This window comes from Tenrec ecaudatus, chromosome 2 (genome assembly GCF_050624435.1).
Source record: "Tenrec ecaudatus isolate mTenEca1 chromosome 2, mTenEca1.hap1, whole genome shotgun sequence".
NCBI lineage: Eukaryota > Metazoa > Chordata > Mammalia > Afrosoricida > Tenrecidae > Tenrec > Tenrec ecaudatus.
The window spans coordinates 62799371-62822019 of NC_134531.1; the positions used below are offsets into that span (position 1 = coordinate 62799371).

At 44.4% G+C, this 22649-nt stretch overlaps 1 protein-coding gene and 1 pseudogene across 7 annotated transcripts in view; one reads left to right on the forward strand and one right to left on the reverse strand.

The window, feature by feature from the left end:
• The first annotated feature begins 2533 nt into the window (after window positions 1–2533).
• Window positions 2534–22649, forward strand: part of ERBIN (erbb2 interacting protein) — a 153124-nt gene continuing 133008 nt past the window's right edge. For 6 of the 7 annotated variants that reach the window (XM_075541099.1, XM_075541101.1, XM_075541102.1 and 3 more), the window contains exon 1: window positions 2693–2777. The gene's annotated coding sequence lies outside the window, so the exon portion shown is untranslated. Of the gene's footprint in view, window positions 2778–22649 lie in introns of all 7 variants that reach the window. The other variant, XM_075541104.1, reaches the window with a different exon arrangement.
• Window positions 14826–15881, reverse strand: LOC142440819 (sterol-4-alpha-carboxylate 3-dehydrogenase, decarboxylating pseudogene; annotated as a pseudogene).

A 22649-nucleotide genomic window follows, 5' to 3' on the forward strand; every position in this document is an offset into this window, starting at 1 on the left:
AGGGGGGCCAGTTAAAATTCTCCAATCCCTAACAGAAGGTCTTAAGGATATGCAAGTTTTTCCAAATGTTTTTCACCAGTGTACAAACTCATTTTGGCAAACAATTTTTAGATGGTGTTTATGAACTCCTTCCTCTCTTTGGCTGCAGGCCAAAAACCCTCCGCAGGGTATTCAACTCTATTCATACTGGGTAATAAATAATTATTTCTGGAGCACAGGCTAAAGAACTGAACCAGTGACTTCAGGGACCCAGAGACAAATTATCAGTTAACAGTACAGCAGGGAGGGGGCTGTGTGTGGCATGTTCCCTATCTTTTTCTCGGCAAAACAAAGCCCTCTTGCTTGTTAACATTAGCCAAAGCAGTAACTGCAAACCCCCCACACCCTGGATGGAGACTCCTCGGGTTCATTGCGACCCTGGTAGGAGAAAAAGGAACCGCCCTTTGGGCTTTCAATGGCTGAACATCTTTACAGAACCAGACTGCCAACATCTTTCTTCCTCAGAGTGGACAGTGGGCTCAAACCGCCCACCTTTTGACTAGCAGCAGCGCTTATATCGCTGTGCCACCCGAGTTCCTTAGTATAAGCAGCTTCCAGATTTCAATCCGGATTGAAGTGTGTCTTTTAAGAATTGGTAGCTAGGTGGGCCTGGACGTCCCTGGCTCTTATCTTAATTTAGTGCAAAAGGCTCGCAGCCCTTTCCGTGACTGAAAAGCAGTAGGTACAGTGGGCGAAGGGGATCGGATGCAGGTTTTCTTGTGAGAAAGGGGTTGACTCAATCTTCCCAAAGTGAAGGCAGATTTACGTAACACTGAAGGAATCGTGTGTCCTTCTCGGACGGCCTGTAACAGAGAAACAAAACAAAGCCGCCCCCCCCAAAAAAAAAACCCAACCCACCAAACCGTGCAATGTTACGGTGGAGGCTTTCTGTGCCATATGTGTGGACGGAACGCCGAAGACTGTGTCTCCGCAGCACACGCACACCCCGCCAGGCTGAGTTCTTCGGGCCAGCGCAAGCCACTGCACCGCCGAAGCCGCTGGGCTGGGAAGCCTGCGACGCATTCGGAGGGGAGCCAATGTTTCTTCAAACAAAGGCACGATCTTGAGGCGACTTCGCGGGCCATTTTCCTCCTCCCAGCGCCAGCTTTGTCTCGCCGCCCGTGCGCGGCGGAGGCGCCCAGGAGCCCCAGCTGCGTGGAGCTGGGGGCCGGCGCGGGAAGCTCGGCCGAGCCGCCGCCGCCGGGGTTTCCCGCGACCGGAGCGTGGCATTAGAGGAAGTGGGAGTGCCGCAGCTGAAAGGTACCTGCAGCCTGCAAATCGGGGCTGCACCGGACCAGCTCTTCGCACCCGCGACGGTCTTACAAAGAAACTCGTCAGCCGCGGCGGCGGCCTGTGGGCTCCCCCTCGGCGGGCCTCCGCGGCCGGGTCGCCGCCCCCTCCCCTCCCCCCCCGGGGGCCGTGCAGGCTCGAGGGGCGGGGCTGGGGGCCCGCGGACCGGCCTCCCCGGGCCTGGGCCGGAGCGGGGCCCAGCGGCGCGCAGCGCCTCGCACGCGACCCCGCGGCCCCTCCCCCGCGGCCCCCGGTCGGCCGCCCCCCGCCGCCGCCGACCATCCCCCCGCCCCCCCTCGCCAGCCGCGACTGGCTCGCGCCGGCCTGCAGCCCGGCAGTTGGCGGTTGGGGCGCAGCCGGCGGGAGGCCGCCCCGCCCCCGCGGCGCGCAGCTTCTTCCCGCTGCCGGGGCGGTGGCGCTGTTGCCGCCGCGGCCTGTGAGGCAGTAACTCCCCTCCGCCCCTGCCCCTTCCTCCTCCTCCTCCTTTCTCTCTTCTCCCTCCCGGCCCTCCGCTCTCCCCGCGGTCGCTCGCCCGGGTGACTGTGGCGCGGCGGCGCGGGACGCAGCCTGGGCGCCCGCCGCGGCCCCTCGAGCTCCGGAGGGCACGCCGCCGCCAGCCCCCCTGTCCCTGCGCTTCTCAGGGGAGCCGCCGCCGCGGAGGAAGGGCGCGGAGGGGAGCGACGGGACGGCGGCGGGAAAACGGGGGAGGGCGCTGAAGAGGACTCGGCAGCGAGGCGGGCGGGCGAGAGGGACGGACCGCAGGACGGACAGCCCGACCGACGGCCCGCGGAAGGGGCCGCCTGCGAGTCGGCCCGGGCCCTGGGCTCCCGCGCGGGGCGGCGGCGGCGGCGGCGGCGGCGCGGGCGCAGGGCGCGGCAGGCGCTCTCGAGACAATAACCCCACCGCCCGGAGGAGGTGGCGGCCTAGCGCGGCCGAAGCTCGCCGAGGCCCCGGCGGCGTCCGGGCCGCCCCGCCGGTCGGGTCCCGCCGCCGTCGGGTGAGCGGGGCGCCCGCGGCCCGCGGCTCCCGGCGGACGCCGCCTTCCCTCGCCCCTCCCGGGAGCCCGGGGAGCTGCCTTTCCGGGTTCCCCCGGCCGGACTTGGATCCCGCTGCCCGCCGCGGCAGGAAGTGAGTTTCGCACGGTAATTCCGGGAGGTGTCACGAGTGAAAAGTTTTTGTTTGTTTTTTTTTAACCCCATTGGGTCCCCTCCCCTCGCGGAGATCCAAGTCGGGGGCCGGGAAAGTCCTGCCAAACTCGACACCCGGAAACCGGCCCGCACCCCAGCCCCCACCAAAGCCACCTACTCCTGCCGCCGCGGGAGGCCACCCCACATCCGCTCTCACCGGGGAGAGAGCTTCGGCCGGAGCCCGCGGGACGCTCGGAGGAAAGGAAACCATGTCCGGCGGAGCCCTGCGCCGGCGGCCCTGAGACGCTGCCCGGCCGAGAGGTAATTGACGGCCAGTGTCAAGGGGTCACCAAGTTCAGGGGCCCGCGAGCCTGCCGGGTGCGGCCCCCTTCCCCGGGACGCCCCGCGTCGTGCTGCGGGCTGGCGGTGGTGGCTGCTTCTCTGTTTTGTTTTCTTTCCTGCTTCCTTGCCCTTCTACCCTCTGGACCTGGGTGATTATTTTAAGGAGGGTTTTTGTTTGATTTTTTTTTTTTAATGAATGCGGCGGAAAGTTTCGTGCGATGCGGAGAAAGAGTGCCTTTGTTCAGCCCCACGAGCAGGCGCTGGCTTCCCCCGAACATACACAGCGCGGGGCTAGATTCTGGTGAGCTCGCCGCGTCTGACAACTCTTGGTTTTGGAAGAAAGTTGCGAGTGGGTTGCTGGCCGAGATGGCGGCCACGTTTGTTTATCGTGCGCCCGAACCTTGGGGAGAATCGCTTAGAGGAGTTTTCTGTCCTTCAAACGTGTATAAATAGCTCCCCGTGGATTTTATTAGCCTAAAGCACAGAAACCGACGTTGTCAATTCTCACTCGTTTTCCTGGGCATGTGATCACTTGCTCCTTTTAGACGTTCAGGACGTTGTGATCTTTTGGTTAATTGGAGGAGGCAAGCATCTGCTCGGTTTTTCCTCTTAGCTATCGAATCAGGAAGACAAAAAGGAGGGAGTCAGGGAGGTTGAGAGGTCCCTGGTGGCGCCTTGGTTAAAGCCGCGGGTAGCTAACGAAAGGTCGGCATAAGGTCGAGGTTTGAACCCACCAACTGGTCCCGCAGAGAGATGTAGCAGCCAGCTTCCTTAATTCACTCTGCCCCTTCAGTGTCGCTCGCTGGGACTCGCAATCGGCCGGACGGCTCCGGGTGAAGGGTTCTGGGCGAGGAGAGGCTCGGTGCCGGTTGGAACCCACCTGTAACGTGTTTGATTGGTTCCCGGGGCCGCGCTGCCATTCGGAACCGACTGTGTGGGAAGAGGAAGTAAAGCGCTGGCGACGGTTTTCTGGGAATCGCTTGGATTTTGAGAAAAAGCAGTGCTTTCGAACAGTGCTGTATTTACATTTTTGTGTCAGGAACAAATGCTTTTAGCAGGTTTCACCTAAGAAGTATCAGGGACCTATAGAGGGACAGGAATCGAGGAACTGGCCCGGGGACATTCCACCAGCCAGAGGTCGGAATGCTTTCAGACCAGTAGGCAGGCATCTCAGATCTCACCGGTTTTGGTTGTCCCAAAACCAAATTGTTTTTTCTGTGGTGAGTTTAGGCGACCAAGGGGGTGGTGGTGGGGGTGGTGGTGTGTGTGTGTGTGTGTGTGTGTGTGTGTGTGTTTGTTTAGGCGGCCAAAGGGGGAGGGGTGTGTGTGTGTGTGTTTTGCTTTCCCCCAGCACTTTTGTGGTAAAGCCAAGCAGAGATAATATAATGTTTTTGAGCAGGTATTGGACAAATACAATATTCTGTTGGTAGGTGTATCTTAAATGAAAGTTGATGGCTAATGTTGATTTTGCTTCAAGTGATTACCAGAAATCGGGAGGAAAGAAGATAAGAGGTGGAGAGTCCTTGAATTTACTTATTTTACTATATATATTGTTTAGGTCACTCCTCCCCCCTCCCCTCGCTCCCTCCCAGCCTAGTTTCTGGACATTCTTTGGTATCTCATTGTGGGTAAGATTTTGTGTGACTTTGTTCTGTCAAACTAGCTTTATCAAGGAATTTCAAATGTATTGCTGATCTATTTTATGATTTTGGAATGCTTGGTTAGGCAGCAAAAGAGGTTATTCCTGGGCATCCAGAAGAGTGGAACAAAATAAATGGCATTGAAATTCAGTTTCCTTATATGGCTTATTCTTGGCCTCAGCAACAAATCCTTAATAGAGCAAGTCTTTTACAGAGACTTGTGTTCTCTTCCATTAGTAAGTTTAATTGAAGAAATTGTGGCACTGGCAAAAGACAGTGTAAGCTGCTTTTAGGTGTGCAGGTGTTGACTTTTGTTCTTCGTTGAGGGACTGAGTAGTATGTCTAGACGAAGGCAATACATTTCTAAGAGGGGGCTACTCACTTTTGTGTCTGTCTTTTGAGTTCTTTCCACTCTCCACCTCCCAGATATGACTTGTGATTTCCTAAGAATTGTTAATTTAGTACTGAATAAATGTAACAAATTTTAGGGTTTGTGTTATTCTTATCAATAAATATGTTCAAAGCCTTTGGGAAAACTGTTACAAAGGTTTGAAAAGATAAACAGTTTAGAGAGTAATCAGTTCATATATTTTAAATGGCTTCAAAATTTGGAAATTCTTTGTATTTTTGGTTTCTTTTTTGTATTTTTTTGTACTTTTGGTTTTTTAAATGAGCAAATACAGAGTACTGCCACAGTACTTTGTTTATAGTGCACAGAATACACATTGAATGGCTACTTGTTGAAGGTAATCATGTTTTTATTAGTGATATACTTAGGTCATCTTTCAGGGAATTAATTCAAGTAAAAAGATATGAGGTCAGTTTGCTTTTTGTGATCAAACTGTTGCACTTTTTTTTTCATATAGGAAAGTTTACATGGCAACTTTGGTGTTCTTTAATAAAGCGGTAACCATATTAGAGATATTTAACATAAATCTGGTGAATCTCTTACGATTCTCATTTTGGACATGCTGGCATAGAGCTATTAGTAATAATGCCATGATGTCTCTAAGAAGCACACTGACATTTTAGAAAATTAGGGACATGTCTTTAGGCATTCTTTTGATAAATCCTTATAGATTATATGATCTAGTGTTTAGATTATTATGGCAGTGCTTCTCAAATACTTGGGATTGTGCCGAACTTTAGTGATACGTGACAAACTGACTATAATTTCGACTTACCTTTATTTAAATACACACATTGTTGTTTGAGTTTTCGTTTTAGCCCTTTGTCTTTGTCTTCCCTTTATATAAATCTGTTCTGTGCTTTTGTTATTATTTTTTTTCTGGGAACACTGTTATAAACCCGTTATGATGTTTTCTGTGTTTCTTTTCCAGACTACATGTATTGTACCTATGTTTATCTGTTCACAACAGATTATTCAGATTTTGGATACATGCTTTCTGTTGCCACAGAAATGTAAACATGAATTATACTATGTAGTAGCTACTTTAAAAATTGCTTAAGGAAATATTCTCAGCCCTTCCACTTTTCTCTGATTTATTCTACATTATTAGTTTTTTCCTCCTAGGGTACCTATTATCATTACTTGGCTCTTGAATCATACTATTTCTTTGTCTCTTAGCTTTCTCCTCTTAGATTTTCTAATTATAGATAAATAAATCTAGCCATTATTAAGCTTTCTTTTGAAATTATGTTAGCTTTCTATTTTTATAGTTAGTTTACTTCCTGTATTTTCTCCATGGTCAGCTCTGTTGTTTAATTACATTGTTGCCCTTTCCATCTGGATGGATAATTTCATTTAGAAGGATCAGCCCAAGGCCTTATAAGGTTAAAGATCACCCAAATGTCCAGTTTTTTTGAAATGCCATACCAATCCATCATCCCTAACACCAACGAGTATTCCTTCCTTTACAGTTCTAGCTCACATCTTTGGGCTGTGTAATTGGCTGCAACATCTCCACAACTCAGGTATTATCAAGGGAATGGCTTATGTGGTTGTGAAGGTCAGCAAGTCCCAAAATTTAGAGTTTAGACATTAGTTTGGAGGATTCTCTTCAAACTCATGGCTTCAAGGATTGAGAGATCCAGAGCGGCAGGGCAGATGACAAGCTACTGACTTACAAGACTGCAGAAGCTGGTGAATCACATCAGGTGATAGGCTGCTGGCTTAAGACCCAACATCCAGAGATCACATAGAGTTGAACCCGAGCAAGAGATGAACTTTACGTAAGTATTATTGAGGTGAAAGAACAGCTGAAAGCAAAAGAAGCAGCTCTTAAGAGTGTTCACCATGCAAAGGAAAGTGCCTATACTCAAGTCACCCAAGTGGCTCCCAAGTCCTGGATCAGGGGTCTTTTATGAGATTCTCATAGGGAAGTAATTGGCCCGCATCAGGATGATTCAGCACAAAAACTAGTCTTCTGACTATCTTCAGTCAGGAAAACCAACTGCCATTGAGTTGGTTCTGACTCAGAATGACCCCTGTATACGGTTTCAGAGACTAAATCTTTATAGGAACAGCTAGCCTCTGCTTTCTTCCTCTTACAGAGCAGTTGGTGATTTTGAATTACTGACCTTGCAGTTAGCAGTCCTTGTCTTAGGATGTGGAAGACGTGTGTTTTCAGCCTCATTAAGGTCAGGCTGAGAACACATTGATAATCACTAATCATATTAGGTGGGTCAGATCTGATCAGCCAGTTTTGTGACCCCTGCTTCTTGTCTTTATTCATTAAGCATGAGGTTGGCAGTGTGCCTAATTAAAGAAATGCTTAAAACTGGAAGTTATTGTTTTAACACATTTCAAAGATGGCTGCTAATTTACTGGCCTCAAAAAGTATTCCTTTATATTGGATGTAGACCACACCCCCAAGGAAATTAAGGGCGATGACTTTAGTAAGGTGGGAATTCAGTATGTCCTGCTATAATCCTCCCTCTTTAACACTCCAGACTCTCCAACAGGTAGGAGGGCCATTTAAGAATTCACTTCATCGCACCATCTTTCCCAAACTTTACTCGTCCAAATGTTTATGTCTCAAAAAACCTATTTAAAACAATAAAAATATTGCTTTGTGCCCACTTAATACTGAATAGCCCTTTTACATTCTCACTTGGTGAACATGCCACTATTTTCACTTGGATACTTATTAACTTATTGTTTATACATTTCTGTTTTTTCATTTTTCTGAATCTTTAATAGCTCCAGAATTACGTTATGTAGTTACTGTTACAATAAGATGCTTAAGATTTACACATCAGGCTATTAGGTTTTTAGGTGAAGACTGCATGCAGTGCTGTCTCTACCTTGTTTTATCATGTTTTTGACCTTTGAAATCATACTAGCTTTTTGCCTTGTATTATTCCTGCCCATTTTCCTCCTCGTCTACCCCTCAAACTAGATGTGTTCTCTATCGACCCATAAAATCTATTGCGTTGAGTCTATACATGTTAAGAGTGTAGAATTAACTAGTAGGGTTTTTTGGCCTGGCCCAAATAGTTAGGCCCTTCACTAATAGTTGGAGGTTTGGACCCACACAAAGTGCCTGGGAAACAGTCTTAGTGATCTGGTTCTGAAAGATCACATTCTTGAAACCCTATGAAGCACTTCTGCTTGGACATACGTGGGATCCTCGTGTGGGAATTGAGTGGACAGCAACTAATAATAAAATATTTATGAGAGATCACCAGACTATTCTTCTGCAGCACTGCTGAGTGGGTTCAGACTGCCAACCTTTAGTCTAGTATTGTAGCGCAAACTGTTAATGCTATCTTGGGACAGATCTCTGCCACAGTGTTCCCAAATTTTGAAATTGTTTCTCTGCCTTCACTCTTGAGACTTTGGAACGCTTATCACACATTTTATTCGTGAGTCACTTTTTATCCCCAAATAGATCTAACACCCCTCATGCCCCACTCCCCGGGACCTCTAGGTGATGGCCTTTCCAGGTTTTAGAAATGATAGTAAGTAAGTAGAAAAGAAGTATTAAGTTGATAATATAACTATTTATCTGGAGATTATTATTTTAATCTCCAGATAGTTATATTTATCTATAAAGTAGATACTTTATATTTTATATAAAGTATACCTAAAAATTAAGTTGGTAAAATATTTATCTGGAGATTATGATTTTAATTATGTAAAATATAGTAGAAAAATTAGGCATTAATAAGACATCATTGTAGGGATATACTTCCTTAGAGCCCATTTACTTCTCTCTGAAGGGATCTTAGTTTCCTGGACTTTTGGTGTATTAGAGTGGGTAAGAAAAACAGGCACACTGATAGCATCTTGAAGTAATGACAATGAATTTACCTTTCGGAGAGGGAATAGGAAAAATGGAAAGAAGATTGAATGACTTAGATAGTCTTGAGCACTTTACTTTTGGGCAAAGTGGATTAATTATACATAATATTTTTTTGCTCTTTGGAACATTCATTTTGACAGGCTAGTGTGATCACAGGAGTAGTAATAGTCACAAGGCAGTTGTTTGCATACTTTTGGTCTTAGGGTTGCTTTAAAAACAATATCCAAATAACATCCATTGTCCTGAAGTTATTCTGACTTATGCTATATCTTTTGATAACCGGGCACCATCAGCTTTCTTCCCCACATTTGCTTATTTACCCGCTTTTGTCTTCAGCGGGTAGGTGAGCATCATGAAATGCCAATTTAATAGAAGAAAGGATTCTTGCATTGAGGGAGTACTTGAGTGGAGGCCCAATGTCCTTCTGCTACCTTAATATTCAACCTATAAATATATGCACATACATCTATTTCCCCATCCTCATATATAAATATATTTGCATATGTACATGTCTTTAACTAGACCTCTATAAATGCCCTTTGCCTCCCAGCTCTTTCCTCTGTTTCCCTCGACTTTCCTCCTGTCCCACTATCATGCTCAGTCCCACCAGGGTTTCACAATTCCTCTTGGTTACATTACCCTTGATCATGCCCTACCAGGCCTCCCACACCCTCCTCACCACTGATTTGGATCACTTGTTCCCTTGTCCCTGGGTTTGTTAACACCACTGCCTTTCCCCCCACCTCCCCCTCTCCCATGTCCCCCCTGGAACTCTCGGTCCTGTTGTTTTCTCCTCCAGATTGTTCATCCAGCCTATCTTATTCAGACAGACAGCAGAGATAACATGCCCAAAAACAAGACAGGGCAAAACCAAGCAGCAATATACAACAAAACAGCAACAAACCAATGACACATAACAAAACAAAACACAACAAGAAAGAAAAGCTTGTAGTTAGTTCAAGGACTGTTTGTTGACCTTTAGGAGTCTTTTCCAGTCCAGAGTGTTGGGGCACCACACACTGGCCCTAACGTCTACCTTCAGCATTCCCTGGGGACCTCACCGCTCTGTTCCCTTGTTCTTTTGCACCCCCTTAGTGTTTTGCCTGGGTGTGGCGGGATTAATCGGGCGCAATTCCCACACTGTCTCCAGTGTTGTCCCTGTAGGGTAATGGGTCAGTGAGGGACGTCATGTCTCATAGTGGGGCTGGCCATGTGGTCCTCTCTGTGGACTGGCTGCTCTAATCAGGAACATCATCCTCAAGGCCTGGTGGGCCAAGATGTACTCCACTGCCTCCTACTCCCCCTTCATCTGCTCCCTTGTTCTCCAGTCAAATATGTCTCTCTCCTTGAGCTGTAGATTCAATGCTGTCCTTTGAAGTAAATTCTTCTGGGGGGAGGGGCAGACATCCACTTAGTATTTGGGACTGGGGCCAGCCCCTCAGACCTCTCCACTGGTTCCTTACTCCGAGGCTGGAATGTTGCATTACATCTTGGGGCACTGGGTTGAAGTCTGGTCCCTCTTTCCCTGTGGAGATATAAACAATACCCTTCCCTTGGGTGAGTTAGCGTCCCGCGCCCCCGCTACCTATTTCTTCATTATTTTCATCATTTTTTTCCCTTCCCCACCTCCTCCCCAGTTGTCTACCATGTACATCCCTGCATTTGATCTGGTCCCTGCCATACTACACAGTCCTCACCCGAAGAATGTTTGTATACAGTGGCTTTTTCCCTATGCCCTTTTTGCATTTTTAAACGCTAACCTCAGCAGACTCATGTTGTGCTTGTCCTTTTGTGCCTGCCTTACTTTGCTTAGCATGATTTTCTCCAGTTCTTCCCATGCAGCGTTGTGCTTCATACGTTCATCACTACTTTTTAGCGATGCGTAGTACTCCATTATATGTATATACCACAGTTTTTTAATCCTGTCGTCAGTTGATGGAAATTTGGGTTGCTTCCAACTCCTTGCAATTGTGAACTGTGCTGCAATGAACCATTGGAGCACAGATGTCTGGCCTTGGTTGGTTTCTCGCCTCTTCTGGGTATATACCCAGTAGGGGGATTGCTGGGTCATATGGTAACTCAATTTCCATCTGTTTTAGATATTGCCAGATCGATTTCCATAGTCGTCATACATAATTACAAGTCCACCAGCAGTGGATGAGAGTTCCTGTTTCTCCACAGTCCCTCCAAGACTTGTTGCTTTCTGATTTTTGAATTGGGCTACCTTTGAGGGTATTAGGTGGTACCTCATTGTAGTTTTAATTTGCATTTCTCTTATGACTAAAGATCGGGAACATCTTCTCATGTGTTTCTGGCCATTCGGATTTCTGCCCCTGTGAAACTTCTGTTCAAGTCCTTTGCCCACCTCTCAAGTGGGCAATCAGTTTTTTTCTTTTTGAAAGCTAGCAGAGTATTGTAGAGTTTAGTAATAAGGCCTTTGTCTGATGTGTCATTGCTAAAGATGTTTTCCCAGTCCGTGGACTCTATTGTTACTCTCTTGGTGAACTCTTCAGATGTACACAAGTGTTTTATCTTCGGTATATCCCATTTGTCAATTTGTGCCTCCTCTGTTTGTGTCCTTCCCTATTTCTGATCGCCTATGTATTCCCTGTGCCAAAGTTCTCAAGTTGGTCCCAATTCCCTCATTGTTGGCCCTAATAGTTTGGGGTTTAACTTCAAGGTCTGTGAATCCACCTTGAGTTTATTCTTGTGCATGGAGTGAGATAAGGGTCTTGCTTCATTTTTCTGCAGGTAAAGATCCATTTTTTCCAGCACCACTTGTTAAAGCGGGCATCTGCTTCCCATTTGGTATTTTTGGGGCCCTTATAAAAAATCAGTTGTCTATGTGCTGATGATTTTATTTCTGGGTTTTCAGTTCTTTTCCATTGGTCTGAGTATGTGTCATTGTATCAATACCACGCAGTTTTGACAACTGTGGCTGCATAGTGTGTGCTAAAGTCAGGTAAAGCAATCCTCCCACAGTGTCCTTCTTCTTGAGGAGTTCTCTGCTAATTCTGGGCTTCTTCCCTCTCCTTTTGAAGTTGGTAATCGGTTTTTCCATTTCTTTGAAGAAAGATGAGGGTAATTGTATTGGGATTGCATTAAACTTATATAGTACCTTTGGCAGAATTAACATCTTGGCTATATTGAGTCTTCCAATCCATGAGCATGGGCTCTTCTTCCATTTGTTGAGGTCGCTCTTGGTTTCTTGTAATAGTGTTCTGTAGTTTTCCCAGTATAGATCTTTTGTTTTTTCAGTCAGGTATATCCCTAGATAATTCAATTTGTATTTGGCTATTGTTAAGGGTACCACCTTTTTGATCTCGATAAGTGAGAGTTTTTAAAGGTTAGTTGCAATGTGAAATCTGAAACCAGATTCATGAAATTTTCATTTCTTGCTATCTTAAAAATTCAGTAATTTACCTTTTGTTTTGAATGACATGGTTTTGTATTGGTAGTTTGGAAATCCTGATTCATTGAATCATGCATATATTCTCAAATATTGAACTATTAAACAGTTAAAAAGCAAAACAAAACAGCTGTAACATTTCATCATATTTAGGAAAGTCTTTAATAGGTGGAAGTTAAAAGTTTTCAAACTTTCAGACTTTCTACTTAAAAGTTCACATTTGAATAATTGGTAATAAATAATACCAGTTTTCCCCTTTTGGAGCAGGAAGGAATGTACATACAGACTTGCAAACATATTTGCTTAGCTTATTTTCTTTTAAAAAGAAAAGAAAATTCTGTCAGATTCCTAAACCTGTGTAACCATAGTTTGTCGTTTGACCTTAGAGGTCCAAATGCTGTTTCCTGAAAAAATAACTAATTTAGCTCATAAATCAAATTAATTGCGCAATTGCTTTTCCTCAAAATCGCTATTACTTCACATAGAGTATTTTAAAAACATGTACTGAGAAAGTGAGAATAAAATTATTTTTACTGCTTCATTAAAGATATTCTGAAGCGAAACTGACGTTTAAGAGGGAAATCTGGGACTGTGTGGTGGTGCTAGTGAGTTAGTACAGGGTGATGCCACTGCTGCTATTTGTGCTAAGGCACGGGCGTGCAGTTTATTCACCATTGCTTTGCACCATCAGTACATTGTCCCATTATATTGGGAAAAGGCAAATGGCATTTTATATGAAATGAAAATAGTTTATACCTCAGTGATCCTTTAAAAGTGTCTCAGGGATTCTCCGGTGCTACGGCCACCCAGCCCCTCTGGATCACAGCTTGAGACGTTCGTAGGTGGATGTTGAGCCTTATGGAACTGTCACCCTTGTTCTTTGTAGTTTGGTTTTACCCTCTGGTGAATACTGTGTCTTGATCTTTTAGCTCACTTACATGGTCTTGAAATTTTTGTTCCTTTTTTCAATTGCTTTATTATATTTTTAAAGAATTCTTTTAAAAACATTCTGTGGTTTCCATGAAAGTTTACAGAGCACATCAGTGCCCCATTCCACAGTGATGCACATTTAGCTTTGTGATATTAGTTGTAATTCCTCTCAGTGTAACAACACTCTTCTCACACACTCTACCCACCCAACCTCCACCTCACCCCACCCCATTCTCTGTTTTCAAAATTCAATCTTTCCTGCCTCTTCTTACCTGTGAACTTCAGTTTTGTATGACTGATAGTTCTGAGGAACACACTCCTTTCGGGTCTTCCTGTTTACTCTTTAAAACCTGTCTTCTTTGAAGGTGATCCCTGGGAGGGAGCCCAGTGCCAGGTTCAAGAGTGTCTTTAAGGACCTAGTCTTTGGTTTCACCAGTCTCTGTCAAACCAGAGGGGGTGGGGTGGGGATGGAGTGGGGTGTGTGTGTGTGTGTGTGTGTATGAATGATTTGAATTTTACTATGTTTTTTCTTGCACCCTTTCCAGGACCTTTTTTGGCACCCTTGATCACGATCATTGTGGGTACCTAGTGGTAGCTGTCTACCTTCTGTCTGTTACTTCTTCATAGGGATCAACTTTTATTTTTTAGCTGCATTTTGGATGACTTATAAACCTTTTGGATCTCTGAAATAGTATCATTATAGTATTGCTTGGTGTTTCTCCTAACACTTGTTGATCTTAACTCTATTTGGTATACCCATTGTGCTTTTATTTTTTTCTCCAAATATTAGAGTTTTATATTATGGTGTTAGATCTCCAAAGTTCAGAGAGCTGCATTGGAAGCCTTACACATGCTGGAGTCAGCCACTTTAGCAAGGACATGGGCAGTTGGTCTACTATGGTTTTATTACCGGGCCTACTGCCCAGGACACCCTTTCCCCAGCCCTTCTTTTTTTTTTTTTTGCCAAAACCCTTCTTGCTAAGAAGAAAACGTACTCTTTTTGGAGATCCCACTTTATGCTTGCTTTGGGCATCTGGTTCTTTTGTTGTTAGTACAACTGAATACAGTTTGCTTTGGGTCTCTAGAAATACTCTGTTCTAGTCTGTAGGTACACTTGCCCCATTTTTCAGGACTGATAAAGAGCTATTGTAATTATTTTTCATATTTTAAAGTCTGAAATGATTTTGAAGCATACAGAAAAGCTAATGCTTGCTATACGCATTTGTTCTTTGTTCTTGAACTATTTGACAATAAATTGCCAACTCGAATCACTTACATTAAACTTTAAAAATTTTTTCTACAAGGACTTCCTCCTGTAAAACAGATACTCTCATAACCTATCAAAATCAGGACGTGAACATGAAAACATTACTATACCTTCATCTGCGACCTTATTCAGGTGTTTTTTTTTTCTTTTTTCCAAGTCTCAGCCATGTGCCTTTATTTTTATCTTTCATTTTTCTTCTAGGATATTTTAAATGTGTGGTCCCTTCAACAACATCTAGAAACTTCTACTCTAGCATCAGTTTGAATGAAAGAAACCCCGTTGGGTTACCAAAGGACTGTTTCTTCCTGACAGGGTCTTACCTCTTCAATTTGAACACAAGGACGCCAACAAGGATTAGGGGGCAACTGCAAAGTGACCTTTGTTCTAAGGAGCCCGAGGAGGTGGAGGGGAAGGAGGTTTCCCACGTCCAGAGATCGAGAGCAGCTTCGTAGCACCCAGGTGGCTCACAGAAGGGGGAGGGCGGCTCTTAGCTCCCTGGCAGGCGGAGTTCAGTCAGACCTTCCGCAGGTGGTGAAAGCTACGCACAGTCTTCTCCACGGCAATATCCATGGGGACTAGCGGCTGGTAGCCCAGCAGCTCCTTGGCCCTGGCGCAGCTAAAGTAGTGATAGGTGCCGGCCAGTGCGATCCGCAGGGGCGTGAAGGTGGGCTGCAGCTTGATCACCGGCTGGACCATCACCAGCAAGGCCAGCAGCAGGGCCAGGTAGTGGGCCATCCAGTAGGGGATGCGGTACTTGGGGGCCTCATAGTTGAGGCCTGTCAGGATACGGGACAGGAACGCCCAGAACGGGATGGGCTCATCATTGGTGATTTGGAAGGCCTTTCCACACACAGCTACGTCTTGGGAAAGGCGCTCTGCTGCCAGGATGTGGCCATGGACCACGTTCTCCACGAAGGTGAAGTCCACCAAGTTTTTCCCATTTCCAATCATAAACTTCATCTTGCTCTTCCTGGCAGCATCAACGAAGACGGGGACCAGCTGGGGGTCCCTGGGGCCAAAAATACCATGAGGGCGAATGACGACCGTTAGGAAATTTTTCTCGGGATCATTGGCGCCCAGGACGACTTGCTCCTGTAGGATCTTGGTCTCCATGTAGTAGTCAATGGGGTTTTTGGTGTAGGGGAGCTCCTCAGTCCGGTTCTTGATATCGACGCCCTCAAAGATGAGACTGGCAGAGCTCGTCAGAATGAGTTTCTGAACCCCAGCCTGTTTGCAAGTTTCAATGACATTCTTGGTGCCAAGGCAATTCACTTTGTAAAAGAGCTCCTTGTTGCCACTGCCTGGTGGGGGTGACGCACAGTGGAAAACGGTGCCCACCCCTTTCAGAGCTGGGTAGAGATCCTGCTGGTTGCAAAGATCGCCCAGGAAGAACTCCACATGGGGGTCCTCAAAGCTTTGACGGATGTCAAAGATGTTGACATGGTAGCCTCTGGCCAGCAGCTGCTCCACCATGTACTGACCAAGAAACCCTGAGCCTCCGATCACTGTGCACTTATGCGCTTTGGAGATGTTCCTTGTCACATGAGCCTGTGGGTTCTGGCCCCTCATTTTAGTGCCTTGGTCTATTCTGTCCACTCCGCTAGATGGGCTCAGCACGAGCCAGGGTGCAAAGATGGGTCTCCTCAGGTGTTTTTTTATTCTCCCCCCTTATTCGGGTTTTACCAGTTTGAAACTGTGTAAAATATTCTGCTATCCCAATGATATCTTTTAGAGCAAAAGGATTCATTTCAAAATCATAAGTCATATTTAGTTGTCAGGTCTCATTAAATTCCTTCAATTTAGAATAGTCTTAATCCTTTATTTTAAACGATATATTTGAAGATTATTCAAGCTTTGTTGGAAGCCTCTCAGGTTCCTCCCCCACCAAGGATTAACAAAAAGTACAAATTTGTTTTTTAACTGAAGTAAACTATAAATCACACCATTCAGCAATACATCAGACATGGAAAAGTGAGCAATTTTCACTAACTAAATATAAGCAGATAAGTGTCTCATGTATTCATGCTATTTCAACAGTAAGTTGTAATTTTCACCAATAGCATAGCAGCTCAAACACAAATGCCAGTAGCATAATGGTAAAGTTTGGCGCTTTTTGGGTGTAATTATAGCCCAGTTATTTAATAGGGTAGCCTCAATTTGCATTTGTCCTCTCCCTCTTAAAAAAAATTTTCCCCTTTCATGATTAGATTTTTAGCCAGTAATAATAGACTTAGTATTTGATTCTACTCCTGGCATTTTATTCAGGTGAGAGACTATAAATTTGTCTCATTACTGATGTTGTTTGTTTTGATTATGTGATGATGTTTGCCAGGCTTTTCCATTACCAAATACTGTTCCCCACTTGTAATTAATAAATGCTGTGGGGAGGTAGTTTGAAACTGTAAAACATTCTGCTCTTTGTCAGACGTTTAAAATTTTTCATTTGTTTACATCTATCTAGGCTCAGGGCTTCCTATTATATCTAGAGGCTTAGAAACCATTGTTATTCATTCTGATGTTGAAATCCTTACTGAGCAGTTGAATATTGAGAAAACATCCCAGTCCAGCCCAGATCAAGTCCATAGTCCGATATTAGCTCATATGTCTGGTACCAGTCTATAAAATCTTCTTCAGATTCACAAAACACATGCAATGACACCGAATGCAGGAAGATCACAAACTAGTGGGTGGGAAATCATGTCGATACTATGGCATTGTAAGCATCTCAGTGTAAGGAGAGGTCTCCACGTGGCTCCTCCAGCTCAGGGCACTAGCAGGGCACTGTGTCTTCTCAGCTGGAAAATCTCTCAGGGAGTCTGCATGGGTCCCATCTCCAAAGAGTTATTTATCTCCTTAGTGCCTTCAAATGAAATCACCAAGCTGTGACCTGATTGACAGGCTAAACTCCACCCCTTCACTTGTAAGTCTCAAATTGACAACAGATTATGTAACTACCACATCCAGACAGACTTGGAAGTGTTGAGCAGTCCAATTAATTTCAGAATAAATTGACTAAATTATAAAATTCTAAAACTTCAAAGGATAAGCTTTAGTTATATGATAGGTGAAGCACTCCTCAATAATTCCGTGGTACAGTGTGAAAGCAGAAGGGGGCCTGGTGGTGTAATGCGTTATACCTGGTTGGGCTGCTAACCACAAGGCCAGCAGCTCAAAACCACCAGCTGCTCCTCAGAAAGAGGAGGTTTTCTATTGCAATAAAGATTTACTGTTTTGGAAACCCACAGAGGCAGTTGTACTCTGCCTATTGGGTTTTTTAGAATCAGAATCCACCGATGGCAGTGAATTTTAGTTTCTTAGTGTGAAAACTGCGAGCCCTGGTGGCACAGCATGCTGTTAACATTTAAACTTTTGACCGAAAACCAAAAGGTTGGCAGTTCAGTCAGTGGGAGAATGATGAGACTTTCTGTTCCCATAGAAATTTATAGTCTCAGAAACCATCGGGAGCAGTTCTGCACTGCCCTGTAGGGTTACTGGGAACCAGTGGGGAATGGGAAAGCTGCAGGGATCCTGGTGGCACAGTAGTTTAGCATTTGAATGTTAAACAAAAGGTCAGCCCTTAGAACCCACAAGCTCTTCTCCAAGAGAGGAAAGACTAGGTGATTGACTTCTTGAGTTAGAATTGACTGTGATAGCACTGACAATGTGAAAGTAGATGGAGAAAACTGGTGCTTTTTTGTTTATACTGGACAATTTTCTTGTGGCTAGAATGCTGGAGTTTAAGTATGAATGCAGTGACTTGGATGCAGCTGTGTTTTTATTATTGAAGATATATTGTGTATTTGATCCCCAAATTTGAAGCATATATCTATCGTTTTAATAATGGTGTCCTTGGATTGGAGAGCAAATGTTTTGAGAATGATGAGGGCAATGAATATACAAATGTGCTTTACACAATTGATGTATGTATGGATTGTGATGAGTTGTGTGAGCCTCTAATAAAATGATTTTTTAAAAAGTTATGCCCTTGGAATTTCAGATTAGATCAATTTTAGAATCTTGAGGAATTTATATGTGTATCGGGGGTCAGTACAGGAAATTTGTAACCTGAAAATGATTGTTCTTGTCAACCTAGAATACTTTGATAAGGCTTCTCTAACACTGGAGATTTTGGAAATGATTTAAGAGGAATGGTGGCGTATCCTTTTACAAGAAGTATAGATTTACCCTCAGTCTTCTAGGAAAAAAAGATAAGGATCTTGACCGCAGAAAATGGATCTCTTGAGGATTTCTAAGTTTTATTTAATTGTCTTGAGCCTAACTGCAGAACAGCAGAGACTTTGTAGAATGATGTGGTTTGCTTTGTCATGGATATTTGATCACCAATGTAGGGTGCTTATTGTTCTTTTGAAAGCCAGTTGTCAAGCCAGAAACTCTGTGAGTCATCTTCCTTCTGGTCTTGACTTTAGGTACTGAAATCAATGCTGTTTCAATCAATTCTGTCTTTAGATGTCTGTAAAGTGAGATGAAGGAGCCCTGGTGGCATAGTTGTTCGATGCATGCCTGCGAACTAGATGTTGCAGGTTTGAATCCACCATTTCGCTCTGCTGGAAGAAAGATGGGGCAATATGCTTCCTAAAGGTTTATAGCTTTGAAAACCCTATGGGGCAGTTTGACTCCTTCTATGGTCTCTAAATAGAAGTCAACTCGTTTTTTTAAATAGACTGAGATACTTTAGAATAGGACGTCTGGAAGTCACCAGTAATGAGTAGCTTTTGATTCAGAAGACGAAAGCAATTACTTTTAATTTCTTTTATGATTGATTCTGAAATTCAAATATAAAAATAGGGCATTTATAGAGGACTAGATAAAGGCATATACATATGCAAATATATATGTGAGGATGGGGAAATAGATGTATGCATATATTTATAGGTTTAGTATTAAGGTAACAGAAAGACAATGGGCCTCCACTCAAGTACTACTTCAATGCAATAATACTTTATTAAATTGCCATTCTATGATGCTCACCTTCTCGACAAAGTCGGTGAATAAGCATATGTGGTGGGGAGGGCTGATGTTGCCCGGCTATCAAAAGATATAGCTTCTGGGATCTCAAAAGCTTGAGAGTAAACAAGTGGCCATCTAGCTCAGAAACAACAAAGCCCACATGGAAGAAGCACACCAGCCTGTGTGATCACGAGGTGCTGAAGGGATCATTTATTAGGCATCAAAGAACAGAAAAATTATATCATTGTGTGCTCACCTCCATGATACGATTGCCGAAGACAAACGGGTGCATGGGCAATTGTGGAGAAGAAAGCTGATGGTGCCTGGCTGTCAAAGGATATGGCATCTGGGGACTTGGGGTAGGTAAACAAGAGGCTGTTTAGCTCAGAAGCAGCAGGGCCCACATGGAAGAAGCACGCCGGCCTGTGCGATCACGAGGTGTCAAAGGGATCAGGTATTATAAAGCATCATCGGAACAAAAAATCTTACCATAGTGAATGAGAGGGGGTGGAGTGGAAACCCAAAGCCCATTTGTAGGCCACTGGAGATCCCCTTGCAGAGGGATCTCCAGGAGGGGACCAACCAGTCAGGGTACAATATAGAAACAATAAAAAATACAACTTTCCTGTAGTTCCTAAATGTCCATCTCCCCGCCCCCACTATCATGATCCGAATTCTACCTTGCAAGTCTGGCTAGACCAGAGGATGTACACTGGTACAGATAGGAACTGGAAAGATGGAATCCAGGTCAGATGATCCCTTCAGGACCAGTGGTATGAGTGGTGATACTGGGAGTGTAGGTGGAGAGTGGGTTGGAAAGAGGGAACCAATTACAAGGATCTACATGTGACCTCCTCCCTAGGGGACAGACAACAGAAAAGTGGGTGAAGGGAGACATCGGACAGGGCAAGATATGACAAAATATTAATTTAGAAATTATCAAGGACGCCCCTCCATTTCCCCGCGATGGGGACCGGGCGGGGTCTGCTGGCCTTGTGGGCCACTGGTGAAATACCACTACTCTGATAGTTTTTTCACTGACCCAGTGTGGGAGGGGGTGATGAGGGAAAAAAAAAGGAAAAAAATTATCAAAGGTTCATGAGGGAGGTGGGAGCGGGCAGGGAGGGGGAAAATGAGGACTTGATGCCAGGGGCTTAGGTGGAGAGCACATGTTTTGAGAACGATGAGGGCAATGAATGTACAAATGTGCTTTACACAACTGATGTATGTATGGATTGTGATAAGAGTCTATGAGCCCCTAAGAAAATGATTAATAAATAATGAAATATAAAAATATAAAATGAAACCACTATAATTTTGTCTCCCAGAGATGTTCCTATCACTGTAGTCTTCTGAGCACATTCATATGCTTATATTTCTAACATCATTATATACATGTATAAGTGTCTTAATGGGATACACACACAGGTGTGCACCATTTACTGTCCATTTGGACAATATTTGACCATGTGTGTTTGTGGTCTCATGTAGTGTTCTTCTCTCCACTGTATTATTTTCCCCTTAACCTTTTGCGCCATTGCACCATGGGTAGGATATAGGCTGGTGAGGGAGGCAGAGGACAGAGCTCTTACAGTGGGCTTTCAGGCTATGTCCAAGATTAAGTAGGCTGGGCGGCAGAACAACAGTTGAGACTGGATGCAGCCACTACAATCCCTCCTCACTTAACTCCATTCTCTTTACCCCAACACTGCTGCCTATTCCTCCAACCTCTATCAGAAGACAACCAGAAATGAGTTCCCACAAGATTTTAATAGTTGTTTACACCATGTCCAAATCACACAACGCCCCATTTCACAGAATGTATAGTGGATATTAACATGATGTTTAACTTGGATATTATGTAATACATAACACATGTTGTTGCTAGGCGCCATTGAGTCGGTTCTGCCCATTCATATATCATCTTCACAGTTGTTACGCTTGAATTCATCAATGCAGCCATAGTGTCAGTCCATCTTGTTGAGAATTTTCCTCTTCTCTGATTTTCTACCAAGTAGGACATCCTTTTCTAGGGTTGGTTTGATCTCGCCAGAAAACATAGACAAAGTACCTGAAATCTTACTCTCCTAGTTTTTAAGAAGCAGTCTGGTTATACTTCATTTAAGAAAGACTTGGTTGTTCTCCTGGGAATCCCTGATACTTTTTAATATTCACCAGCACCATACATAGTTCAAACACCCCATTTCTTTTTCAGTCTTCCTTTTTCATGGTCTAGCTCTCACATGCATTTGAGGCATTTGAAAATACCATGGGTTGGATCAGACAGATGTACCTTATTCCTCAAAGTAGCATCTTTGCTCATTAATACTTCAAAAGAAGTCTTGTGCAGCAGATTTGCCCAGTGCAATATGTCATTCCCCCCCCCCCCCCGTTGCTTCCATGAGCATGAATAGTGGATCCAAGTAAAATTAATCCTTTGACAACTTCATTTGTGAAGATTTATGTTTTCTTTATATTGAGTTGCAGTCTATACTGAAGGTTGTAGTTTTTGGTCTTCAACAGTAAATGTTTCAAGTCCCCCTCATTTTCAGTAAGCAAGGTTGTGTCATTTGATATTAGTGGTGATTGTTAAGTCTTCCTACCATTCTGATGCTGCATTCATATACTTCAGCTTCTCTGATTGTTTGCTTAGTTTAAGGACGAAATAAGTGTGATGAAAGAAAATAACTATTTAGGGGTACAAAAGAGACCCCAAATCTCAAATAAAATTTAAGGAGAACATTAAGTCTTGAACAGGACAAAGAGGAAGCCATCAATCATTCAGGGAGACCATTAACACAAGGTCCTAATGGCATCTAAGTGTTTGCTGAAATACAGAGCTTTAAAAACGACTTGAGTAGGAGAAAGAAATTAGTACAGAATCGTAATTGACAGCAGATCACTACATCAAAGATACAGGTTGCACTTAATGGGACAAGTACATTATGTTAGAAGAGCTTATGAAATTGGACCAGGGCTTCTGACCAAGTCAGTTAGCTTATGACTCAGGGTAAGAGTAAGGTGATACCATCAAAGACATACACAGACAAGCCATCAAGTCAATTCTCACTCATGGCAAATCGTGTAGGGGAGGGTGGAATTGCCCCGGTGGGTTTCCAAGACTTCCTCTTTAAGAAAGTAGGAAGCTTCGTTTTTCTCCTAAAGCTGCTGGTGGTTTCGAATTGCTGCTGACCTTGTGGTTAGCAGCCAAACTCACAACCATTACGCCATGAATTAGGAAAAGGAGAAAAGAGAGGACAGAGACGCATGTTTATTTCCACTGAGAGGTTTGTGCTTGCTCTCTCTGTCACTATCTGGCTGTGGAAATAGTAAGGGTAGAAGAAAATTTACTTAACTCTTGAGTATCTT